The sequence below is a fragment of the Theropithecus gelada genome, chromosome 7b, assembly GCF_003255815.1.
Source record: "Theropithecus gelada isolate Dixy chromosome 7b, Tgel_1.0, whole genome shotgun sequence".
NCBI lineage: Eukaryota > Metazoa > Chordata > Mammalia > Primates > Cercopithecidae > Theropithecus > Theropithecus gelada.
In genome coordinates this window covers 99,155,455-99,181,919 of record NC_037675.1, presented here as the reverse complement: position 1 = coordinate 99,181,919, position 26,465 = coordinate 99,155,455, and the positions used below count along the sequence as shown (strand labels likewise).

At 43.2% G+C, this 26,465-nt stretch overlaps 1 long non-coding RNA gene across 1 annotated transcript in view; it reads left to right on the top strand.

The window, feature by feature from the left end:
* Positions 1-1,647: 1,647 nt before the first annotated feature.
* The window catches only part of LOC112629097, a 52,352-nt gene continuing 27,534 nt past the window's right edge, over positions 1,648-26,465 (top strand). The window contains exons 1-2 of the long non-coding RNA XR_003120530.1: positions 1,648-1,935; positions 15,226-15,333. This is a non-coding gene — a long non-coding RNA (uncharacterized LOC112629097). The remainder of the gene's footprint in view (positions 1,936-15,225; positions 15,334-26,465) is intronic.

Below are 26,465 nucleotides of genomic sequence, written 5' to 3'. Positions count from 1 at the left end.
TTCCGCTGTCACCTAGGCTGGAGTGCAGTGGCAAAATCTCAGCTCACTGCAACCGCTGCCTCCTGGGTTCAAGCAATTCTCATGCCTCAGCCTCCCAAGTAGCTGGGATTATAGACACCCACAACCATGCCCGGCTAATTTTTCTATTTTTAGTAGAGACAGGGTTTCACCATGTTGGCCAGGCTGGTCTTGAACTCCTGACCTCGGTGATCCACCTGCCTCAGACTCCCAAAGTGCTGGGATTACAGGTGTGAGACACCGCACTCGGCCATAATGTGACTTTTTAAAGATAAGGGTTTTTGAAAAGGTAACTAAGTTAAAGTAAGGCATTACAGTGGGTTCTAATTCAATATGACTGGCAACTTTATAATAGGAAGATTTGATCACAGACACACATAGAGGAAAACACAGCAAAAAAAAGTAGCCATTACATGCCCAGGAGAGACACCTCAGAAGAAACCAACCCTGCCTACACCTTGATCTTGGATCTCTAGTCTCCAGGACTGTGGAGCAATGAATTTCTGTTGTTTAAGCCGCTGAAATATGCCATGTTATATTACAGCAGCCCTTGGAAGGGAATCCAGATGCTTGAAGGGGACTGGCCCAGCCAAGAGGGTACTCATGACCTGTCCTCCCTTCCTTCTTCCCACATGTGTGAGCCTGTTTTCTGTTGCATATAACATAATACCAGAATCTGAGTAATTTATAAAGAAAATGCTTATATATATATATATAGTTCTGGAGGCTGAGAAGTCCCGGGTCAAGGGGCTGCATCTGGTGAGGGTATTCTTGCTGGTGGGGACTCTGCAGAGTCCTGAGGTGATACAGGGCATCACATGGCCAAGGGGCTGGGCGTGCCAGTTCAGGTCTCTCTTCCATGTCTTATAAATCCTCCAGTTCCCCTCCCATGATAACCCATTCATTAATCCATCAATTCATTAATCCATAAACAAATTCATCCATTCATAAGGACAGAGCCCTCATGATCCACCACCTCTTAAAAGACCCACTTCTCAATAACACCACATTGGGGACCACGTTTCAACATGAGTTTTGGGAGGGGACATTCAAGTCATAAAACCACCTTTTCTTCCTTCCTTTACTTCTTCCTCCTTCCCTCTCTCCCTTCTGTCCTTTCTTTCTTTTTCTTTCCTGTGGTCTAATAAGCAGACACAAAGACTGGTGGCAGCAGCCATCCTGTCCCCTGAGGGGGCCTCCAGGATGAAAGGCACATGAAGGAAGCAGTGGAGAAGGAAGGGGAAGAAGCCCAGGCTCCTTCTGCTATCTTGGGGTCCCAGATGGCCACCTCCTGACTTATTTATGTATATGAAGAGATCTCTATGTGTATTAATGTTCATGAGAGGCTTCAATGTGTCCCCATGAAAAAAACAGATGTTGAAGTCCTAAAGTCTGGTCTCTAAGAATATGACTTTATTTGAAATTAGGGTGTTTGCCAATGCGATCTAATCGAGAGTAGGCCCTAATTTAGTATGACTGTGTGCTTACAGAAAGAGGGGAATTTGAAGGCAGACACATACAGAGAAGGGGAACACATTTAGAAGATGGAGGCAGAGATTAGATTTATGCAACAGCAAGCCAAGAAATGCCAATGGTTAATGACACTATGGTGTGAAGATTTGTCTTCTCCAAAACTCATGTTGAAATTTAATCCTCAAGGTAGCAGTATGGAAAGGTAGAGCCTTGGTCTGCCCTCGTGAATGGATTAATCCATTGATGGATCAATGGGTTAATGGATTATCAGGGGAGGGGAACTGGTGGTTTTATATTAGGAGGAAGAGATACCTGGGCTAACATGCTCCACTTCCTCATCATGTGATGTCCCGTGCTACCATGAGACTCTACAGAGTTCCCAGCAGCAAGAAGATTCTCAGTAGATATGAACCCCTGACCTTGGACTTCTCAGCCTCCATGACTGTAAGAAATACGTGCCTTTTCTTTTTAAATTACCCAGTTTCCGGTATCCTGTTGCGAGCAACAGGAAAATGACTAAGATATCTGGTAACAACTGAAAGTAAAGAGAGAAAGTATGGCCCTGCTAAGATCTTGACTCCAGACTTCCACCCTCTAGAACTATGGGAGAAGAAATTTTTGTTGCTTTGAGCCCCCCAGTTTATGACCTACTTTGTTATGGCTGCCCTAGGAAGCTAATCCATTCTCAAACTTCGGTCTCCCTTGACTAGCAGGTAAATCAAATTCCTAACAAAAGGCCACTGGGAACCCTGGATCTAGCAGTTTTACTAGAACAATAGGGGCAGGATCCAAACTGGAAGGTAACAAAGGCGTAGCTGAGGAGGAAGTGACTACAGAGTAGACTCTTGTTTCAAGGTCCTTAGGAAAAATATTTAATTTCTCTAAGTCTCAGTTTTCTCATCCCTAGCATGGAGATAACAACAGCACATAGTTTTGTGGTTAAGCAAAATAAATAAGTGACTGCCTGTTAAGTGCTTAGCACCAGGCAGGAAAACAAATAAGCAGTCTCACATTAAATAAATGGAAACAATATTTTAAAGATGTAAATGCTTAATATACATTGTAGATTGAAATGGCTTCTATTAATATGTTCAGCAATTCACCCTTTCTTAGTCCCTAGTACTAGCAGTGTGTTCTGGAAGAAAAGGACACCATTCCTGCTATTCAGAGGTTAATAGATGAATGTAGTCACTGCTTCTGCTACTAATAACAATACTACCTCTGTAAGTATGGAAAAGGCAACCCAGAGAGCCGAGTTAGGATGAGAACATCAACTGGCCGCCTATCAAGAAGGGGGACAGCCCAACTCCTGAGCTGTGAATCTCACTGTTCTGTGATGAAAACAGAATAGAAATAGACAAAAAGAACCTAAAATTAAGATATTTTTCAAATCAAAAGTGAAAAAAGAGATAAGGGAAGTACTTTATAATTGGAAAACATTATTATTTAAAAGCATTGTCAGAAAGAATTAGGGAGTGGAGAAGCTGTTCAGCCAAGATCAAGGGTTTGCATACATGACTCTTTGATCACACAGGTTTTGAGCGAGTCATAAAATATTTACAGTGCAGAAGCCACTGGACAATGCCTAAGACAAAATCTAATTATATCCTCAAGCCAAAGGGTCACCACCTGATGATGGGACTCCGCAGGGCCCAGAACCAGGGCTCTGATGGCCACGTTAGTCTGTGCCCATTGTGTCCTGTTGCCCCTAGGTTCAGGGCTCACCAAATTCCTCAAGAAAAGTCCAGGTTCATGGATTCCACTTTCCCCATGGCATTCAACTCTCCCACCTTCCAGCTGGCCCTAGAATCTTCCATCTTTCCTGTCTACATACTACCTCATGATTTTTCAGAGTTGCTTGCAAAGAGTATATAAATATCACATAGCACACAGTTCAGAGGGTTTAGCTGGTGACTGAGCTGTACCTGAAGAAACCTAGAACCTGAGGAGATAGGACATGCCCATCTCACATTGTTCTCTTAGGCTTTGTAACCTCACCCATCTCCCCACTGATACTCTGAGCCCTTTAAAGGATGGCCTCTCACCTCCATACCCAGCACTTTCTGCAGGTCTGACTCAATGAATATTCATAAATGAATGCATGAAATTCTAATGAATGTGTAAGTGGTGGGGGTAAAAATACCTAGAGAGGAAAGACTAGTTCGGGGCATAGAAGACGTCATTCATAGGGTGGCACAAGAGTGGATCCCGAGGATGCTGAAGAGTTCCCTGAGCAAGGGAAGTGGGGCAGCCTTGGAGACAGAAGAGCATTATATGCAGGGCTGCTCCTCGCTCTGCTGAGGAAGGGTGAGAAGTTCAGGCTCCTGAGGAGTAAGGGGCAGGCATCGATTTGCCTGAGACAAGCCTGGATATTTGATCTGCCTAGACCAGGAATGAGAGGACCTCCCTGTTGGAGAACTTGGGGTCTCTCTGGAGGGAGACTGAGCATGAAGGATGGATCTGACAAACAGGATGACAGCAACTGATTTGAGGTCTAGAAAAACCACGGGTTGGTAACCAATAGATGGAGGAGAGCAGATCAGGAAATCAAGAGACCAGATGAAAAATGAGAAAGTTTTGACCCAAGAGGGTGAACTTTGGACAGAAAGGGGAAGGGATCTAAAAGGCATTTTCCAGACACAAGTTTTGACTCATGTGGGAAGTGAAGAAAAGGTTTTTATCCTCAGAGTCTGGGCAGATAATGATGCTCATTTTTGAGACAGGTAGTACTAAAGATGACAGAGCAGAGAGGGGAGCTGAGGGTTCAGTCTGGATTTGTCAAGTTCATGTCACCTGGGGGACATCCCAGTGAGAATGTCCTACTCGAGGGCTTTAAATTATAAAGTTAGAGCTTTGAGATTCAACAATACCTGTAAAGAAGATCTGCAGGTCATCACGGAAACGTGACTATATTTCAATATTGCTTTGAATAAAGGGATGCTGACATTGTGCACTGGAGCTTACCATGTGAAAATCAATTTTCCACACTTTGGAGTCCATAACACACATTCACAACCTTCCCCTCATTAACATCCCTACCACCACCTTCCCTGCTTATGGCATAGATGACCAAGATTAGAAATATGATTTAGCCCATCTGAGAATGCCCAAAGTAGGCAGGTTGTTCTAGGATCGTGTAACTAAAAGCAGTGCCTCTTGGACTGATGGTCTCAAGTCCAATTTCTATCTCTTTTCCCAACCTAGTGTTTTGACCATTCAATCTACTATATGCTAAGCTTTAAAACTCCCATGAGATGTGTTGGAGGAGTCCTTAATGCAGAGGGCATTGGATACGTGGCCTGAGCACAGCTCAGAAGAGAAGCTGGAGATTGTAGGTGGGTGCGGGGCTGTTAAAGCCATCTCTGCAGAAGGAAGGTCGAGCGAGAGTATCTTCAGAGTCAACACAAGATTTCTGTGTATCTGAATAAGGTGAAGCAGGAACTGGAGGCATCTGAAAGCTGAAAGCATGTGCATTAGAACTAGACTTAAGTCCAAGTCCTGGCTTCAGCACTTTTTTTTTTTTTCTTTTTTTCTCGAGGCGGAGTTTTGCCCTTGTCGCCAGGCTGGAATGCAATGGCACAATCTCTGCTCACTGCACCTCCACCTTCTGGGTTTGAGCAATTCTCCTGCCTCAGCCTCCTGAGTAGCTGGGGTTATAGGCACCCGCCACCATACCTGGCTAATTTTTGTATTCTTAGTAGAGATGGGGTTTCACCACATTGGCCAGGGTAGTCTCAAACTCCTGACCTCAGGATCTCAGGTGATCTGCCTGCCTCGGTCTTGGTTAAATGGGAGGATTGGTGGATCTTGCCTGTTGGGCTGTTACACAAACAAAGTGTAATTCTACCCATGGAGACTGCACCATACTGACCGGTACTGGTAAGTGTTTGGTAAATTCGTGTGGTCAGATGGGGAAAGCCAGTTTGTCTGTGTTCTTTGTCATAGAATTGCTTTCTCATGGGTCTTGCCCTTTTCTGTGCCCTTGAAGACACAGGGCTTTGCACCAGATGCCTGACAGCTAGTAAATGTTCAAGAAAAGAAAGAACAATCCCAGGCAGTAAATCAAAGGACAGTTTCTAATAAGAGAAACAACAGAACAAAGAATACAGGAAACATTTGAAAGATCCAGAACCATAACATAAAATAACAGTGTGTCTGGACCTATAAATAATAACGTGTGCTATGGGGGAGAAATGGTTCCCTTTTGATAGGTTTGTAAAACCAGATGAAGGAAGCAGAGGAACATGTGAACTTCCATCTCTTGAAACTGGCACTCACCAAAGGAATGCAGATGAGCACAGTTGCCCAACTATAACGTGGACTGAGAAACAGCCTAAATGTAATAAAATTGATGGTGCCTAATTGTCCAGGGGTTTAGCCCACAGGGTACAAAGTGGGAAGGGTGTGGCCTGATTCTGCAGCACCATTAATTAATTGAGAGCAGGTTAATGAGGTTTGCCAAGAATATCCTAACTCATAATGGCCTGGGAGCATGATCAAAGTGAAAAGCATAATGCAGGGAACTCATCAAAACTAGAATTATGAGTTAAAAATGAGATGCAGCTTGGAAATAATGCAAACAAACCTATCTGGAGAAAAATGATCAGAAACAACCAGAGAATGCAGTAGGGGGCTCCAGCAAGAAAAGCAATGGAAATGGAAGGACAGTAACAGATTAAATATGGGAAGAACAGAATGGGCTGCATGAGCTGGAAAAGGTTAAAGTAATGAGTACTCTTCTGCCAAGTATAACTGTTATGAACCCAAGAAGGTGTGGTTCTGCCTTTCTAGCTGGTTGCATCTCAGGGAAAGACTGAGGTGATGGTTGCAGATATGAAGAGGTCCTAACACATAGGACCTGTGTTAGCTCCAGTGACCTTCAACTTGCTACCTGCACTCCTCATGCCTCAGTGTCTTTGCCTGCAAAGTGCATATAAAAATAACAACCACCTCCATGCTACAGGGTTCTTGTGAGGAATAGATGACTAAAGATGGGAAAAAATTGAAAATTATAACTGAACATTGTAAAGGGTTTTGCAAACAACAGTCATGGGTTCAAACAAAAAAAAACTAATAAAAAAAAAGTTCTACAGATGCAGTGACTTCATTGATTTACCTGTGAAAGTGAGATTTTTTTAGTCCTCTGGAGTTTTCCTCTGCAGTGAGAATTAAATTTGTTGATACCCATGAAATGTATACAATATATCATACATACGTATGTATATAAGAAATATACAAAATGACATTTCACATATATACATGAAATAGTGACATATATTTCACATGTACATGACATGTATAGAAAAGTATCTGGCAATAGAAAATGTTTGAGACACGTTAATGACTTTTACACAATGTGTCACTGCTTCTTTGTAAATCAGTTTCTCTCCCAAGAATGCACTAGAATGTGTGCTCCTTGAGGGTCAGAGCCACGTTATCTATGCTTTATATTTCAGCAAAAAGCACTGTGTTTGACACCCAGAGATATCTCTGATTGAAAGGGCAACAATGATAATGACAGTTAACATTTATTAATGCTTACTTTGCATGAGGGATTATGTTAGCTCCTTTACCTTTCTTAATCATCATGAAATCATTTGAATTAGGTATTATCATGTGTCTTATTTTACTGATGAAAAAGCAGGTACAGAGAAGTGACATGAAATTCCTAAATTACACAGTAAGAGGTGGAGCAGAGATGGAGTCCATGCCGGGATTTGTACCACACCACAGTCTGGTCTTCTCAGTATTAAAAAGGAAGGAATAGAAGCATGGATGAACAAGTGAATGAAGGAATGAAAGCATGAGTGAATGAGTGAGTGGCAGGACAATTATCTAACATATTGAAGCTGCAGCCTGCCTTCCAAAACCTGAGAATCTTACTTGGGAACAACGCACACATTAAACAATCCAAGAGCAACTAGTGATGGATAATGTTTATATATGCACAGAAGTCAACACCCAGAAAGCTAGCTGGGAAAGTGGGCTCCTTGGATCCTCCCACAGTTTTCTTGGGCCTCATTTGAATTTCTTTATACACACACACACACACACATATATATATATATATATTTTTTTTTTTCTTTTTTTTGAGACAGAGTCTCGCCCTGTCACCCAGGCTGGAGTGCAGTGGCGTGATCTTTGCTCACTGCAAGCTCCGCCTCCCGGGTTCATGCCATTATCCTGCCTCAGCCTCCCGAGTAGCTGGGACTACAGGCACCCACCACCATGCCCGGCTAACTTTTCGTATTTTTTAGTAGAGACGGGGTCTCACTGTGTTAGCCAGGATGGTCTCAATCTCCTGACATCGTGATCTGTCCTCCTCGGCCTCCCAAAGTGCTGGGATTACAGGTTTGAGCCACCACACCCGGCTGTCTCTATATATTTTTTAAATTCTGGGGTACATGTGCAGAACATGCAGGTTTGTTACATAGGTATACACGTGCCATGGTGGTTTGCTGCACCCATCAACCTGTCATCTTCATTAGGTATTTCTCCTAATGCTATACTCCCCTAGTCCCCCACACCCTGACAGGCCCCGGTGTGTGATGTTCCCCTCCCTGTGTCCATGTGTTCTCATTGTTCAACTCCCACTTATGAGTGAGAACATGTGGTGTTTGGTCTTCTGTTCCTGTGTTAGTTTGCTGAGAATGATGGTTTCCAGCTTCACACATGTCCATGCAAAGGACATGAGTTCATCCTTTATTTATGGCTGCATAATATTCCATAGTGTATATGTGCCACATTTTCTTTACCTAGTCTATCATTGATAGGCATTTGGGATGGTTCCTAGTCTTTGCTATTGTGAATAGTGCTACAATAGACATATGTGTGCATGTGTCTTTATAGTAGAATGATTTATAAATCTTTGGGTATACACCCAGTAATGGGATTGCTGGGCTAAATGGTGTTTCTGGTTCTAGATCCTTAAGGATTTGCCACACTGTCTTCAATAATGGTTGAACTAATTTACACTCTCACCAACAGTGTAAAAGTATCCCTATTTCTCCACATCCTCTCCAGCATCTATTGTTTCCTGACATTTTAATATCACTATTAAAACTGGCATGAGTTGGTATCTCATTGTGATTTTGATTTGCATTTCTCTAATGACCAGTGATGATGAACTTTTTTTCATATGTTTGTTGGCTGCATAAATATCTTCTTTTGAGAAGTGTCTGTTCATATCCTTTGCCCACTTTTTGATGGGGTTGGTTTTTTTCTTGTAAATTAGTTTAAGTTCCTTGTAGATTCTGGATATTAGCCCTTTGTCAAAAGGATAGATTGCAAAAATTTCCTCCCATTCTGTATGTTGCATGTTCACTCTGATGATAGTTTCTTTTGCTATGCAGAAGCTCTTTAATTTAACTAGATCCCATCAGTCAATTCTGACTTTTATTGCCATTTCTTTTGGTGTTTTAGTCAGGAAGTCTTTGCGCATGCCTATGTCCTGAATGGTATTGTCTAGGTTTTCTTCTAGGGTTTTTATGTTTTTAGGTTTTACATTTAAGTCTTTAATCCATCTTGAGTTAATTTTTGTATAATGTGTAAGGAAGGGGTCTGGTTCCAGTTTTCTGCATATAACTAGCCAGTTTTCTCAACACTATGTATTAAATAGGGAATCCTTTCCACATTGCTTGTTTTTGTCAGGTTTGTCAAAGATCAGATGGTTGTAGATGTGTGGTGTTATTTCTGAGGCCTCTGTTCTGTTCCTTTGGTCTATGTATCTCTTTTGGTATCAGTACCATGCTGCTTTGGTTACTGTAGCCTTGTAGTATAGTTTGAAGTTAGGTAGTGTGATGCCTCCAGCTTTGTTCTTTTTGCTTAGGATTGTCTTGGCTATGCAGGCTGTTTTTTGTTTCCATATGAAATTTAAAGTAGCTTTTTCCAATTCTATGAAGAAAGTCAATGGTAGCTTGATGGGGATAGCATTAAATCCATAAATTACTTTGGGCAGTATGGCAATTTTCACAATATTGTTTCTTCCTATCCATGAGGATGGAATGTTTCTCCAATGGTTGTGTCCTCTCTTATTTCCTTGAGCAGTGGTTTGTAGTTCTCCTTCAAGAAGTTCTTCACATCCCTTGTAAGTTGTGTTCCTAGGTATTTTATTCTCTTTGCAGCAATTGTGAGTGGGAGTTCACTCATAATTTAGATCTCTATGATTGGTGTACAGGAATGCCTGTGATTTTTGCACATTGATTTTGTATCCTGAGACTGCTGAAGTTGCTTATCAGTTTAAGGAGATTTTAGGCTGAGATGATGGGGTTTTCTAAATATACAATCATGTCATCTGCAGAGACAATTTGACTTGCTGTCTTCCTATTTGAATACTCTTTATTTCTTTCTCTTCTCTGATTGCCCTGGCCAGAACTTCCAATACTATGTTGAATAGGAATGGTGAGAGAAGGCATCCTTGTCTTATGCCAGTTTTCAAAGGGAATGCTTCCAGCTTTTGACCATTCAGTATGATATTGCCTGTGGGTTTGTCATAAACAGCTCTTATTATTTTGAGATACATTTTATCAATACCTAGTTTATTGAGAATTTTTAGCATGAAGTGGTGACTTTTATCAAAGGCCCTTTCTGTGTCTATTGAGATAATTGTCTGGTTTCTGTCATTGGTTCTGTTTATGTGACAAATTACGTTTATTGATTTGTGTATGCTGAGCCAACCTTGCATCCCAGGGATGAAGCCAATTTGATCATGTTGGATAAGCTTTTTGATGTGCTGCTGAATTCGGTTTGCCAGTATTTTATTGAGGATTTTCACATTGACGTTCATCAGGGATATTGGCCTGAAATTTTCTTTTTTTGTTGTGTCTCTGTTGTGAATCTGTGTGGTGCTGGGCTTTTGGTGATTGGTAGCCTATTAATTACCACCTCAATTTCAGAACTTGTTATTGGTCTATTCAGGGATTCAACTTCTTCCTGGTTTAGTCTTGGGAAAGTGTATGTGTCCAGGAGTTTTGGTATCAGGATGATGCTGGCCTCATAAAATGAGTTATGGAGGAGTCCCTCTTTTTCTATTGTTTGGAATAGTTTCAGAAGGAATGGTACCAGCTCCTCTTTGTACCTCTGGTAGAATTCGCCTGTAAATCTGTCTGGTCCTGAGCTTTTGTTGGTTGGTAGGCTATTAATTACTGCCTCAATTTCAGAGCTTGTTATTGGTCTATTCGGGGATTCAACTTCTTCCTGGTTTAGTTTTGGGAGGGTGTATGTGTCCAGGAGTTTATCCGTTTCTTCTAGATTTTCTAGTTTATTTGCATATAGGTGTTTCTAGTATTCTCTGATAGTAGTTTGTATTTCTGTGGGATCAGTGGTGCTATCCCCTTTATCATTTTTTATTGTGTCTATTTGATTCTTCTCTCTTTTCTTCTTTATTAGTCTGGTTACCAGTCTATGTATTTTGTTTATCTTTTCAAAAAACCAGCTCCTGGATTCACTGATTTTTTGGAGGGTTTTTCATGTCTCTATCTCCTTCAGTTCTGCTCTGATCTTAGTTATTTCTTGTCTTCTGCTAGCTTTTGAATTTGTTTGCTCTTGCTTGTCTAGTTCTTTTAATTGTGATGTTAGGGTGTTGATTTTAGATCTTTCCTGCTTTCTCCTGTGGGCATTTAGTGCTATAAATTTCCCTCTAAACACTGCTTTAGCTGTGTCCCGGAGATTCTGGTATGTTGTGTCTTTGTTCTCATTGGTTTCAAAGAACGTACTTATTTCTGCCATAATTTCATTATTTACTCCATAGTCATTCAGGAGCAGATTGTTCAGTTTCCATGTAGTTGTGTGGTTTTGTGTGAGTTTCTTAATCTTGAGTTCTAATTTGATTGCACTGTGGTCTGAAAGACTGTTTTCATTATTTCCGTTCTTTTGCATTTGCTGAGGAGTTTTTACTTCCAATTATGTGGTCAATTTTAGAATAAGTGCAATGTTGTGGCACTGAGAAGAATGTATATTCTGTTGATTTGGGGTGGAGAGTTCTGTAGATGCCTATTAGTTCCATTTGATCCAGAGCTGAGTTCAAGTCCTGAATATCCTTGTTAAGTTTCTGTCCCACTATTATTGTGTGGGAGTCTAAGTCTCCTTGTAGGTCTCCAAGAACTTGCCTTATGAATCTGGGTGCTCCTGTATTATAATGCCCTTGTTTGTCTTTTTTGATCTTTGTTAGTTTAAAGTCTGTTTTGTCAGAGACTAGAATTGCAACTCCTGATTTCTTTTTTCTTTTCTTGCTTTCCATTTCCTTGGTAAAATTTCCTCCATCTCTTTATTTTGAGTCTATGTGTGTCTTTGCATGTGAGATGGGTCTCCTGAATACAGCACACTGATGGGTCTTGACTCTTTATCCAATTTGCCAGTCTGTGTCTTTTAATTGGGGCATTTAGCCCATGTTATGTGTGAATTTGATTCTGTTATTATGACGCTAGCTGGTTATTTTGCCCGTTAGTTGATGCAGTTTTTTCAGAGTATTGATAGTCTTTAGAATTTGGTATATTTTTGCAGTGACTGGTACCAGTTTTTCCTTTCCATATTTAGTGTTTCCTTCAGGAGCTTGTAAGACAGGCCTGGTGGTGACAAAAATCTCTCAGCATTTTGCTTGTCTGTAAATGATTTTATTTCTCCTTTACTTATGAAGCTTAGTTTGCCTGGATACGAAATTCTGGGTTGAAAATTTTTTTCTTTAGGAATGTTGAATATTGGCCCCCACTCTCTTCTGGCTTATAGGGTTTCTGCAGAGAGATCCACTGCTAGTCTGATGGGCTTCCCTTTGTGGATAACCCAACCTTTCTCTCTGGCTGCCCTTAACAGTTTTTCCTTCATTTCAACCTTGGTGAATCTGATGATTATGTGTCTTGGAGTTGCTCTTCTCGAGGAGTATTTTTGTGGTGTTCTCTGTATTCCCCGAATTTGAATGTTGGCCCATCTTGCTAGACTGGGAAAGTTCTCCTGGATAATATCCTGAAGAATGTTTTCCAGCTTGGTTCCATTCTCTCCATCACTTTCAGTTACACCAATCAAATGTAGATTTGGTCTTATCACACAGTCCCATATTCCTTGGAGGCTTTGTTCGTTCCTTTTCATTCTTTTTTCTCTAATTTTGTCTTCATGCTTTTTTTCATTAAGTTGATCTTCAGTCTCTGATGTCCTTTCTTCCACTTGATCAATTCAACGATTGATACTTGTGTATGCTTCACAAAGTTCTCGTGCTGTGTTTTTCAGCTCCATCAGGTCATTTATGTTCTTCTCTAAACTGGTTATTCTAGTTAGCAATTCATCTAACCTTTTTTCAAGGTTCTTAGCTTCCTTGCATTGGGTTAGAACATGCTCCTTTAGCTCAGAGGAGTTTGCTATTACCCACCTTCTGAAGCCTACTTCTGTCAATTCGTCAAACTCATTCTCTGTCCATTTTTGTTCTCTTGCTGGTGAGGAGTTGTGATCCATTGGAGGAGAAGAGGCATTCTGGATTTCGGAATTTTCAGCCTTTTGGAGCTGTTTTTTTTTTTTTTTTTTTTTTTTTTTTCTCATCTTCATGGATTTATCTACCTTTGGTCTTTGATATTGGTGACCTTTGGATGGGGTTTTTGAGTGAACGTCCTTTTTGTTGATGTTTATGCAATTCCTTTCTCTTTGTTATTTTTCCTTCTAACAGTCAGGCCCCTCTGCTGCACATCTGCTAGAGTTTGCTAGACACTTCTTTGCCTGGATATCACCAGTGGAGGCCGCAGAACAGCTAAGATTGCTGCCTGTTCCTTTCTCTGGAAGCTTCATCCCAGAGAGGCCTTCACAAGATGCCAGCCGGAGCTCTCCTGTATGAGGTGTCTGTCGACCCCTGCTAGGAGGTGTCTCCCAGTCAGGAGGCACAGGGGTCAGGGACCCACTTGAGGAGGCAGTCTGTCCCTTAGCAAAGCTCAAGTACTATGCTGGGAGATCCACTGCTCTCTTCAGAGCTGTCAGGCAGGAATGTTTAAGTCTGCTGAAGCTGTGCCCACAGCCGCCCCTTCCCTGAGGTGCTCTGCCCCAGGGAGATGGGAGTTTCATCTATAAACCCGTGACTGGGGCTGCTGCCTTTCTTTCAGAGATGCTTTGCCCAGAGAGGAGGAATCTAGAGAGGAAGTCTGGCTACAGTGGCTTTGCTGAACTATGGTGGGTTCTGCCCAGTTCAAACTTCCCTGTGGCTTTGTTTACCTGTGAGGGGAAAACTGCCTACTCAAGCCTCAGTAATGGTGGAGTGCCCACCCCCCAACCCCCCAACCCCACCAAGCTCGAGCATCCCAGGTCAACTTAAGACCGCTGTGCTGGCAGAGAGAATTTCAAGCCAGTGGATCTTAGCTTGCTGGACTCTGTGGGGGTGGGATCCATGGAGCAAGACCACTTGGGCTCCATGGCTTCAGCCCCCTTTCCAAGGGAGTGAACGGTTCTGTGTCAGTGATGTTCTGGGGACCACTAGGTTATGAAAAAAAAAAAAAGACTCCTGCAGCTAGCTCTGTGTCTGCTCAAATTGCTGCACAGTTTTGTGCTTGACACCCAGGGTCCTGGTGGTGTAGGCACCTGAGGGAATCTCCTAGTCTGCAGGTTGTGAAGACCACGGGAAAAGCATAGTATCTGGGCTGGAGTACACCATTCCTCATGGCACAGTCCCTTGTGGCTTCCCTTGGCTAGGGGAGGGAGTTCCCCTACCCCTTGTGCTTCCTTGGTGAGGTGATGCCCCATCCTCCTTTGGCTCACCCTCTGTGGGTTGCACCCACTGTCCAACCAGTCCCAGTGAGCCGAGTACCTTGGTTGGAAATGCAGAAATAATCTGCCTTCTGCATTGATCTCACTGGGAGCTACAGACCAGAGCTGTTCCTTTTTGGCCATCCTGCCATCCACTCCCTCATTTGAATTTCTGACACATCAAAACCCCCTTTCCTTCTTCCTTAGAAATCAACCACCTGGACGCATTCCAGAAATGATACTGAAACCTCTTTAATATAGGGGTGATTTCATTAGAATGATCTGAGTCAGGCTTATTTTACTGTGAGCTGTTCCACCAAATGTTGAAGTTTGGTAAAATCAAATTATTACACAAAGTTTAATGAATGCGATAGCAAGAATCACTTGGCACAGTGCAGAACACAGCCCCTCTGAGCCTTCCTGGTTTCAGAAACTACTTAATGCTAGCAAAAATGTGATAACACCCACTCTGATGCCCAGTCTATGCAGCTACCATCAGTACCCACCATGGCTCAGCACTGAGCTCAATGTTTCTATTAATTATTTCCATCTGGCCACAAAACTACATTTTAAGGCTAAGAAGCCTAAGCCAAGCATTTTGTTAGCTCATATCCCAGCCTAGCATCCAGATCTAATTTCTCCTCTTCTCGGACATCCCTGTGGTCAGAGCCTTGCTCTAAGCAAGTAACCTCTTTGTCCATCATTTATTGTCTGTTTCAGATTAAAAGTTTGGGGCTACTTCTGTTTCTGGTTGTTAAAGGTTAACACCTCTGAAACTGCACCTCATTAAACTTTTAATATCCTGCCATGGCCTCCCCTTTGGGGCTGATCTTTAACTCTCAGACACTTATAGAAATATATACATTTAATAGTCTTATCACTTTTGAAATGCAAAGGAGTTAATGCGACTTATTTTCTTGTTATTCATGTCTTTTTTTTTTTTTTTTAACACCATATGGTTTAATGCACCATATGGTTGCCTTTTACAATGGGTCAATCATGACTCCTTACAATGTCTCTCAGAAGCCACTGAGACAATGGTGGGGCAGCCTCCTTCTCGTTCTTCTTCCTGCTCTCCCTGAGAGATGGACTCTCAATAAGATGTCTCAGAAGCTGGACTGGCCTAACTAGGTGAGTGCATCTGCTCTGCTATGCCCTAAACTCTGCCCATTTGACTTTCATCTGCCCCCATTAGATCCTGCTGCTGATCGAGAATGATTTAAAATTCTGGACAGAGTCTCAGGAGACCAAGTCCAAGGCCAACTTTGATGATGGCTGCCTCATGTGCTTCTGAAGACTTCCTTTTGCATCTTTCCAAGTTGTCACCCTTTTCCCAAATCCTACACTGCAATCTTGTAACTTCCCTTGAGCCTTCTGTGGTAGCCCTTGAACTTCTTCTACTATAGCGGGTTCCCATTTTAAGCAGGGACTGGTCTCTTGGGTCTTGGCATCTAGGCAGGGCCTGGGGCTGCCAGAGGGAGAGCCCTCTCACCTGAGAGTCTTTCTATCTATTTCCCATCTCCTTCCTTTCCCACATTCTATCATCTAGCTGGAGGCCATCCACCCAGCAGCAGCTCTCCCCTCCTGAAGGCCTGTCCATTTTCCTGGGTCTTGTTCATGGACTATCCATGGATCTCCCATCCCCAGGGTCTTCCTGCCAACCAAGTCCTACTCAAGACCCAATCCCTAGTCATGGCTATCTGCTTGTCACTGGCCTGTGCCTCCTGTCACCACTTCCAGACACACAACTGCCCACCTGGTAGAAGAATCTTCCTCATCTCCAGCTGACTCTGCCTCCAAACACCAGTCTACCTGTGGATGCATCTATCCTCAGCCACTCTCTGTCCTGCTTCTCTCATAGCCTTCCCAGCTCCTGTTCTGACAGCTGTTTGGGAAGGATACGCTCTCAAATCCTGAAGGGCACAAGAGCTCTCTTTGTGTGGCCTAAAGTCCTAAAAGAAAGACCCATCCTATATCTGAATTGAGGGGAATGTACACTATTTGGAACTTGCCCCATCATTACATCTGATCTGGAAGTGCTAACAGACCTTAGGAAAAGGGAGTTACCCCAAGACTACAAGAGAACAGAGTGCTGTATTTCCCTATTCCACCTCTGACCATCGTCACCACATTAGAGATTCTTCATGGCATCTTGCAAGTACACTCATGATTAAAACAGAATGGTGAAACCACATCAATGTCTAATGCATGATCATTAGACCTTTGATTTTAGACTGCCGTGCCAGGTATGGGGAGGAAGGGTTGGAGTGTTTCCTCTCTGGTGTCAGAACGGACCTGCACTATGATAAACATTTCCAGACACCAGATTTACTGCCACCGTGCCTGGTCCTGTGCTTGACACATCATAAGGGCTTTTGGGTGTTGACTGAAATGGGTTACAAGTAACAGGAAGCTGGGTAAACATATTCAGAGAGGGACACACAAAGAAAGGCAGAGTGAGAGGGGTTGTCCAGGCTGTGGCTAAGAGGGAGGGAATGTTGCCTCAGTGTCTTAAGGAGTTTAGAAGCAAGTCATTGAGCAATGTTGACCTCCCAGGAAGAGGTGAACCTGGGAAGTAGTAAGAATGCCAGTCAGAGACCAAAGGCCATCACTGTTAGGTGGTGAGAAGGCACTTTCGTTTCCCAGGATTGCTGTAACCAACGGCCACAAACTGGGTGCCTGAAAACAATCGAAATCCATTGTCTGGCAGTTGTGGAGAGAAGTCTGAAATCAAGGTGTCCATGGGGTTGGTCCTATTGGGGGCCTAGAGATCTTCCCCACCCCTCTCTGCTAGAAGCTGCTGGTTTTCTGGCTCTCCGTAGCATTTCCACCTTGTGGACTCATCTACCATCTTCACGCAGTGTTCCCTGCATCTGTCTTTATATCACCTGCCCTCTGAGTGAGCATGTCTCTGTGTTCAAATGTCCCTCTCCTTATGAGAACACCAGCCAGTGGATTAGAGCCTACCTATGCTAATCCAATAAGGCCTATCTTCATTTGTTTACACCTCAAAGAACCTATTTCCAAATCAACTCACATTCTGCAGTTCTGGTTGTACATAAACATTTGAGAAAACACTATTCAATTCAGTACAGAAGAAGGCCGAGTTTGAGTGGAGTCTTAAGGACATCTTCAGTTTCTAAAGGAACATCAATGACAAGACACAGCATCAAATCCCATAGCCGACAGAGAGGATGAGAGAGGGTGTTGTCTCAAGCCCTGGGGCAGAAGAACAGGCCAGGCCGAACAGATGGGACACGTTTGAATCTAAAATTGCAAATTCCTCAATAAGTGATACAGATCATACTAATTTACCTCCATATGCAGCGAAGTCGGAATCAACATTTCGGGTCCTGAGGGAATCTTTGCCAACATGACGACTTTAATGAGCCGGGAGTCAAGGGTTATTCTAACGAGAATATAAAAAAAAAAATACATTCACCAATGCTTCAATGTTTTGTTCTCTAACCAAAACCAAACAAGCACACAAGCAAAACTGAATGGAAGGTGGGAAGGTGTTACCCAAAACCATGGTGAAGGCTGCCATAGCTGTGTTTTCCCCAAGAGGCCAGCATCCACATCCACACTCAGCTGTCAGCTCTGCCTCAAAAGTGGAGAGTCAAGGTTCCATTACTTTTCAGCTAGTGTGCAAAAAAGAATGTTAATTGTGAAATGAATATAATTGTTCTAAGTCACTATTCTGAGACTAACAAAAGAAATCAGGAATGGTGAGTGTGACACCAGGCTGTCTTGGAGGGATGCTGACAGATTCTAGTGACCCCTCTCCTCTCCCTGCAGCGCACAGCACATGCACAGAGCCGATCCTTGTGCATCGACAATCGACAGCACATCCTGCTCCGCAGGAGAAGTGGAGGAAGGTGGGGCCACGTGTCTGCAGAAATGGGAGGGCTGACAGAATCAGTGTTCTAGAGGGTCCTCAGAGCTCATCCCGTGTGCATTAATAAACATTCTCCCATTGTTGAGGGCAATCCCCATCCTTTTCCCTGACCTCCCCTGAGATCCTGCATGCCCACTTCTTTCCTGCTACCACTTAAGGAACTGCAGGTCATTTCTCCCAGCCCATTAGCAGTCGAGAGTGTGGATTCTGCAATCAAAACACAGCACAGGCAGGGCACGGTGGCTTACTCCTGTAATCCCAGCATGCTGAAAGACCAAGGTTGGAGGATCACTTGAACCCACGAGACAAACCTGGACAACATAGCAAGACTTCATCTCTATAAGACATTAAACTAATATAAATAAATAAATAAATAGCCGAGCATGGTGACAACATACCTGTTGTCCCAGCTACTCAAGAGGCTGAGGCAAGAGGATCACTTGAACTCTGGAAGTAAAGGCTGTAGTGAGCCATGTTTGCACCACTACACTCCTGCCTGGGTGACAATGAGAACCTGTCTCAAAAAAAGAAAAAAAAAAGATCACACGGCACAGGTGCTCTGACATTTAGCAGCAAAGTGACCTGGGCCTACTCACTCATAGTCTTGCCTCAGTTTTCTCATGTGTAAAGTGCAAGAATAATGATAGTTTATGCCCAAATTCTGATGCTAACATATTTCAGCATGAGGAAAATACTGTAATTTCTATTTTTCAGTCTAGAAAACTGAAACGCAAACAGGTTGGATAGGTGGACCACTGGACTTCTGAGGATTCATTCTTCTCACAGGGCCATTTTCCTCATCCCTTGATTAAAATGGCCTCCTGTCTGCAAATTGTCTTTTGTATGAACATTCAAAATTAATTCTAAGGACATTGCCTCTGGGGCTGCCTTTGTGTGCTAAATTACAGCCCATCATTACTCTGTAAATAAGAACGCAACACCCACCAGCTTGAGCTTCCTATAGGAACAGTTCTACAACATCCTCACAGCAAACTTTTGAAGTTGAGGCTCTTCAATATCCTTTTGACAGTTTAAAAAACAGAGACATAAATAGTCCAAAGACTCTCTCCACACACACAGAGCTAACAGATGGCAGAGCTGGGATTTGAACCTATGAAGTCTGAGTCCAGGACCCCAGCTCTAATTATTACCTCTATGGGACTGTCAGTAGCCTGGGGATCAGAGTCACTGCATCACTGTCTCGTGTCTCCAATGCTTATCCTTTAAGAAGTATGTATAAATGCTTATTGAATGAATGAATGCAATTGTCATAATATACCATCTCATATAATCTTACATCAGTTTTATCAGGACAGGACCATGCACAAGCATGGACAATAATTTTCCTTTAGAATAAAAAAAAACTTACATAATTTATCTTTTCTGCCCAGAGCCTAGCCTACCAAGGTCACAGGTATATTTGGAAGGTGCTCAGTGTATGTTTGTTGAATGGCTGAATGACTGCACCATTTATGTTAGTTTATATTGGTTGGTAGATTAGTTTGTTAGGGCTTCCATAACAAAATACTACACACTGGGCAGCTTAAACAATAGAAATTTATTTTCTGACATTTCTAGAGTCTAGAAGTCCAAGATTAAGGTATTGGCAGGGATGGGAAAGCTTTCACCTTCATAAGATAGTGAAGTTTTAAACTTGGGAGGTAGGCATGTTACTCTCATTTGCTGGACATCAACACTGAGCCTCAGAGAGATGGGGGCGCTGATTCGAAGTCAGGCATCTAGGACATCAACATGAGTCTTCAGAACTTGCAGTGCGACCCTCCTCTCTCTCCTGGGACACCTATGTTCATCTTTTCCTTGGGATGCTCAATCAATAAATATTTATTGAGTACCTTCTTCATGCAATGCATGGTTTGAGGCTCCTATGATTCAGCAGTGAACAAAGAAAATTCCCTGTGCCCTGAAAGGAGAGTTTGTCTGGTTATGGCTCAGGCCCAACTATGGGTCTGACTAAGATTTGTAGGCTAAGAAGAGGGAGGAAAAGAAAGTGGAAATAAGTGGTGCACTTTTTCAGTTTTGCTGAAATTGCTTCATCAGATGCTTCAAACACCATTTCTCCTCAATGGGAAGGATGAAGAGGGAATTTTAGCATCAGTTGGTAAGTAAAGGGTTCAAGAAGCTGGAATTTAGGTAAGGCATTTTTAGGTACTTCTTCCTCTGCATTGCTTTTTATTTTTGGCAATATCAAACTCGTTAGAATCCCAACACCTGCTGTATTAGTTAGAATAGACTATACTAGGCTCCAGTCATAACATAAACCTCAGCATTTCAATGGCTTAACCCAAACTCTTAATGCACATTGGGTGACTCTCCAAGGAAAATGTCCTCCATGCAGTGACTCAGTGATCCAGGCTGCAGTGATCTCCATATGTGGCCTCCATGAGTGGAGTAGCAGGGGGTAGAGGGTTGAGATTTTCACATCAGCTTGTAAATGCTGGAGCCTGGAAGTGACACACAACACTTCTGCTTGCAACCGGTAGGCTACAAGTAGTACCATGGCCCTACCTACCTACCTACAAAGGGAAGCACCTGACTTTTCAGTGACTGGTAAATACTTCTGCTATCACCCCAACCTCTGCTTTGCCCCAGTGCCTTCTCTCTTCAGTTTCCTGTCTTTGGCATATTCTCTACATTCCTGGGCTAACTCCTAGTCATCCTGCGAGATTCAGCCTATGCAACAACTCTTCAAAGAAGTTTTCAATGAACTTCCAGATTTGCTTGGAAGGTCTTTAGGTGCCCATAATAACCATGTTTGTCTCCATCAACTCCAGAACACTGTTTTGCAATGCTCTATTCATATACATATTATATCTTCCCTATCAGATTGCAACTGTTAACATTGAAACAAAACAGTATCTGGCATCAAGCAGATATTCACTAAATGGTTGTTGAATGAATACATGAATGCTATTGACTGCTTAGAATTGCCTCTACAAGGACAAATTTAATAAGTCCCAAACTTAAGGCTGGATTGGGGATTCAGTTGGGAAAACAGTCACCTTACTGGTAGTTTCACATTCTAATCACATTTCCAGGTAAAAGAAAATCATCATTGGCTCTTTATTAAAAATACAGAAAGACACATGCTGCTTAATCCTGCTAACTTTTCCAGGATTGGGTTGCAACTTAATTTTCTAAAATTTATTCATGCCATACAAACATGTACACACATATACACACATGTACATGGACAAGCATATCTACACACATTCTTAGACATCCTAACATGTGCATACACGCAGCACTCTAGCTAAACAGGTAATGTGCTCATCTCCAAAGTAGACGAGGAGAGCTCTACCCCCATACCTTGGCCTGTTTTGCCACCTGTGCCAGGAAGGCCATTCTATCTGTCCCTTTTGACTATAAATACTTTGAACCCAAAGTTTTTTTCTCATTCATTATGCAGAGTTCTTTTCTTTCATGGGGAGATGGAAGTAGCCTGATAAGAAACAAAGGACCCAGGATTAGAATTAGGCAACTCGTGGTGTATGTCTACATTCCACACCCAATTATGACCTTCTAAAACAAGTCACTGCATCCTCTAAATGTCCTCAATGTATAAGCCTCATTGTCCTCATACATAAAATGTAATATCACGGCCTGCCCCATAAGGTTATTTGCTAAGTACCTGATGCTTAGTAGACATGCAATAAAGCATGGGGTACACATGGGCTTAGCAAGTGCAGGTTTTGTAGTGGTGGATGCATGACATAGTGGTGTTTTTACCAGATTCTGAAACCTTAGGGGCAGGATGGAGAGACAGCTTTAAGGTCATCAACTAAAGGGAACTTACATGTCTTGTACAACTTCCTTTAGGATCAGCTTTCTTGCTGGCTTGAATAGGCGGTCAGCAATGCAGAACAAAATATAAATTTTCTCTCTCCTGTATTAGTCAGAGTTCTGTAGAGGGACAGAACTAATAAGATAGATGTATAATACATACGAAAGGGAGTTTATTAAGGAGTGTTGACTCACACGATCACAAGGTGAACTTCTACAATAGGCCATTTGCAAGCTGAGGAGGAAGGAAGACAGTCCAAGTTCCAAAATCTTGAAGGTAAGCAAGCCGACAGTGCAGCCTTCAGTCTGTGGCCAAAGGCCTGAGAGTCCCTGGAAAATCACTGGTGTAACTTCAAGAGTCTAAAAGCTGAAGAACTTGAAGTACAATGTTTGAGGGCAGGAAGCATCCATCATGGGAGAAACATGAAGGCCGGAAGACTCAGCGAGTCTGCTCATTCCACTTCCTTCCGTGTGCTTCATCCCAGCCACGCTGGCAGCTGATTAGATGGTGCCCACCCAGATGGAGGCCTTTCCCCGTTCACTGACTCAAATGTTAATCTCCTTTGGCAACACCCTCACAGACACACCTAGGAACAATAGTTTGCATCCTTCAATCCAGTTAAGTTGCCACTCCGTATTAACCTTCACATCTCCTGAACTGAAAGAAGCAAATAAAGCCAAAATAAACTATTTCTTCAAAACCGGAAAGGTGGGTGTAGGTTTTACCATGAGTCAGGTGGTAGTAACCAGAATCAAGCTGATGTCCACAGACTTGAAATTTCCTTTAGTGGCACTTAGGGAGGAGGAAGAGTGTTAACAACAACCAAGGCAAAAATAGTAAGAAGGACTAAAGAAATAAACCAGCATCATGTGAACAAACCCCCATGGTCCTGGTTTCTAGCTGTCTCAGAAAGGGCCAAAGTGAGCATCGACAGAGTGTAAAAAAGTGAATAAACTGTAGAATCCAGATAATGCTGGTTCTAGCATGAACTGAGTATGTGGCCTTGTGAAAAAAATGACTTAAGTCCTGTTTCTTCATCTAGAAGGTAAAGAGCTCCCCTATCCCTGGGCTGTGGCACCTGGAAGTGTTTTGTGGATACTTCACACACAGCAGCTGGTCAGTGTGCATGTGTCCTCCGCAGTTCAGTGCGTGCTGGTGCACAGGACAGTGGGAGTGGCCTTAGGATTACTTAAGAAGCTTTTTCTAACTGAAAGATTCGACTTTAGTCCACTGTGCATTAGGAAAAAGCTCCTTCTGTTATACTGGTGGGTGCCCTGGCAGTGACAATATTCTCCTACAAATAGGGAGGCCATTAAATGTATTGTTCATACAGGGACACTCTAGATAATAAAAGTGAGGAGGAGGACAGGTTACTGATGATCGCACTGATGCAAAAAGCAAATGACTTGTGCGGTCATCCTCACTAAAGAGATGTAAAATGATCACTGCAGAGTCTTCCCCCAAACTCACACTGCCACTGCATCTCCTGCCCCAAGAACCATCTCTATTGCAGCTGACTCAACTCCTCAAAGCCACAATAGGCACCCCTAAGCCAAGCCTGCCAGCACCCACAATGACCTACATCAGGGTCCTTTCCCATTCTGTTACGACTGGCCGTTCCTCTGCCTTGCCCACTAGGCTCTAAGCTCCATAAGGTCACTTCTTGCGTCCCTGCACACTCTTGTCCTTAGCACTGGGTTTAGGAGCTGGTACACAGGGATATTCCCAAATTGGGAGGATTTGTCATTTATGCTCTTTACTCTGCCTTTACCAAACACATGTGAGAAAGGACTAAAGGCAAATTGAACATTTTTTATGACTTTCAAATAGTCTCAAATGTGCACAGGTAGGCATGTATCCAAGCAGTTGTGATCAGTGCTGGGGACACTATGATGAGTGTGTCACCATTCCTGCTGGTAAGGAATCCAGAGTCCTATACAGGAAATACCTACAGGAAGCTGACAAGAGCAGATGGAAGCCTGGGCTAGGGTGGTAGAGTAGGATGGTGACACATAAACAGATTGGGGTGTGCTTTGAAGGTAAAACCAGCAGGACTTACTGATGGACCAGATGAGGGAGTTTATGGGACGAGAAGAGACAAGTTTAACTTCCAGACTTGGGGCCTGATCAAATGGGCACATGGTGGAGCCATGGGCCAAGATGGGGAAGAACTGACATGAGACAGGCTTGGGAGAAGAAGTATGGTCATGGGAGGGAATCAAGAGTTTTGCTTTGGCCACGTTAGGTTGGAGATGGTCCATCAGCCAACCAAATGCAGATGCCAGGCATGCCCATGGGATGAGTCTGGAATTCAGAGAAGAGATCTTCCTATATACCAGGCCCTAGCAACATGCCTACAATGTCATCTGCTCTAGTTTAAGCCACACCTCGCTAATTTTAGATCCCCACCATTTCGTGTTATCATCTTCAGGCCTTTATACAGTCCTTGCTTTCTGAAGGCTTTTATGTCTCAGAGGAGGCATTGCCTTTTCCAGGTAGCCTTCTCTGATGCCCTAGGTTTAGTCACATGCCCTTACTTGGCGGCCTCACAAGACGCCACTCTTGGCTTCTCTGGCATTTATTACACTAAAATGTAATTGTCTGCTTCTCTATGTTTCTCATTCCATGTCAAGTGTCTTGGGAATAGAATTGTCTTCTCTCTCTCTCTCTCTATAAGCAAATGTAAGACATGGCAATGTGGAGATGGTCTGAGAATGTCTGCTGAATGAATGAGCATGACCAGCACGGGAGTGAGGGATGTAGAGACAAGTTGCCACCATGTGGAATCTCTTTAAGCTAAATCACGTGTGTCAAGAACCACTCTTGTCATGAAAAGCAGGCCTGTGTTGACCAAATTTCCAGTACATATGGATTATGACTTTTCCAGTCAAAGTAATTCAGAGACCATGATAAATTAGAGGTTGATAAAAGGCTCCAGTTCAAGATTTATGGCTCTTCCAGAATTCTTTCAAGTTTTCCCAAACTTATAGGGACTGGCCTGTCTCCTATAGCTGAAACATCTGACTCTGGTTAGGATGCTGTCCGCTGGGAGTGAGCCTCAATGTGTGGTGAACTTTTCTGGCCCTGGGAAGCTGGAGCTGGCCCTGGAAGGGGGATGTTCTTAAACATTGGTCCTGCTTGTCCCCTGTGCCCTGGATTCTTGACCAGCTGGGCCTATAGCCCACAAAGTTAGGACCTCGGCTGTGACATTTCTGGGGACTTTCTGAGACCCGCAGGAGTTTTGTCTAGCAGAAAAACAAATATGTGTGCGTGTGTGTGTGTGTGTGTGTGCGCGCATGCGTGTGTGTTTTGAGGTTGCTGATCCATAAACTGTGGCTAATGTCTTCTATCTTACAGAAGCAACACAAGAATTTGGAATAAAGTTTATAAAGAACCAAGGCCAGGATGGTCTCTCTTCTCTGCTAGTAGTAACTGTGTGAGGTTGATAAAGTTGCTTTGGGTCTGAACTTGACCTGTGATTCTAAATTCTATCGATAGTTTATAAGTCCTGTCAGTAGTTCTTGAGCACCTGCCATGTGTTAGGCACTGTCCTCATTTCTGGACAAACAGAAGTCAACAGGATCACCATACTTCCTGCTTTGGTGTGGTCAAAATACCATTGAGGGGTGAGGAAACAGACAGTAAATATCAAGCACATACCACTTATGTGAATTCCTTAAGAGAGGTGAGTGCTGTGGAACGTGAGCCAAGGCATGGTGGTAGAGAGTGACAAGTGATGAGGTCACAGGTATAGGAGGCAGCTTCCTGAGGGCAGCTGGACATCTGAGCTGAAGCCAAATGACGAGAGGGGCCATCCAATTGCAGACCTCAGAAAGGGGCAGCTTGGGAAGACAGAGAGAGAGAGAGAGAGAGAGACTTTGTCCTTTAGATATAGTCTGGCTCTATTACCCAGATTGGAGTGCAGAGGTGTGATCTAGGCTAATTGCAACCTATGCCTCCCAGGCTCAAGCCATCCTCACACCTCAGCCTCCTCAGTAGCTGGGACTATGGGCACGCACCCCACACCCAGCTATTTTGTTGTATTTTTTTCTAAGAGACCTTTTTTTGCCATGGTGTCCACGCTGGTCTCAGACTCCTGGGCTCAAAGGATCCACCTGCCTCTGCTTCACTAAGTCCTGGGATTACAGATGTGAGCTACCGCACTCAGCCACAAATCCATTCTTCAGAAAGCTTCCACAATGGTTTGTCTTGATAAAAAAAAAAAAAAAAAAAAAAACTGGCTGTGGGAGTGACAGTTCACAGGTTTCATATTCACTTCCTCACACAGCCTTGGCCCAGTTCCAGCAGAGGCTGTGGAAGTCATTTCTCCTCCACCAGGGAGGTCCCGGATACATGACAAGTATTGCTGAACCATCTGGTGCCAGAGCAGCGAGCCCCTCTTACCTTTGCCACCATCTCCCTGCATCTCTGACTCCAACATTCAAGTGTTTCTTTAGAAGAGAAGAACTCATCTGCCTGCCTTTAGAATGAGAAACTCCTTTTGCTGGCTGTTAAGGGAATAACATTTTCATGGCAATTCCTTAGCTCCTGAGATATACAGAA